Source organism: Dioscorea cayenensis, unplaced genomic scaffold (assembly GCF_009730915.1).
Source record: "Dioscorea cayenensis subsp. rotundata cultivar TDr96_F1 unplaced genomic scaffold, TDr96_F1_v2_PseudoChromosome.rev07_lg8_w22 25.fasta BLBR01001140.1, whole genome shotgun sequence".
Classification (NCBI taxonomy): domain Eukaryota; kingdom Viridiplantae; phylum Streptophyta; class Magnoliopsida; order Dioscoreales; family Dioscoreaceae; genus Dioscorea; species Dioscorea cayenensis.
In genome coordinates this window covers 13,426-14,058 of record NW_024087531.1, presented here as the reverse complement: position 1 = coordinate 14,058, position 633 = coordinate 13,426, and the positions used below count along the sequence as shown (strand labels likewise).

Sequence of the window (633 nt, the reverse complement as noted above, 5' to 3'; positions counted from 1 at the left end):
CCACCACACCCGGTGTAATTAGTAACGGCCGCCACTCTATTTGAAGTAAGAAGATCTAACTTCTTACTCAAATTTTCCACTTGGGCTGCCAATGAAGTTACCGCATCTATCTCATGGAGACCGGCCACCTTTTTCTTCACCCTAGCATTCCATTGGTAGCTATTTAACCCCATTTCTTCAATCAACAGACGGGCCTCATTGGGGGACTTGCTACCTAAGGTACCTTCTGCTGCCACATCCAAGAGTTGCTTTGTACACGGGTTCAAACAATTGTAAAAGGTTTGAACAATCATCCACTCTAGGAATCCGTGTTGCGGGCACTTTCTCAGGAGCTCCTTGAACCTTTCCCATGTCTCGAATAGAGACTCCAATTCCAACTGAACAAAGGATGAGATTTCGTTCCTAAGCTTTGCTGATTTTCCGGGAAGGAAATAACGAGCTAGAAAAGCTTCCACCATCTCCTCCCACGTGGTAATTGACACTCTAGATAAGGAGTGTAGCCACTGCTTCGCTCTCCCTTTAGGGAAAATGGGAAGGATCTCAATTTGATGGCATCATCCATCACCCCATTTATCTTCAGCATATCACACACCTCGAGAAAGCTCTCTATGTGACTGTTTGGATCCTCATTGC

General features: G+C 45.5%; 1 non-coding gene across 1 annotated transcript; it reads left to right on the top strand.

Moving 5' to 3' along the window:
• Positions 1–303: 303 nt before the first annotated feature.
• On the top strand, positions 304–410 carry LOC120255696. The gene has a single exon (XR_005535077.1). It is a non-coding gene; the product is annotated as a small nucleolar RNA R71 (small nucleolar RNA).
• The last annotated feature ends 223 nt before the right edge of the window (positions 411–633 follow it).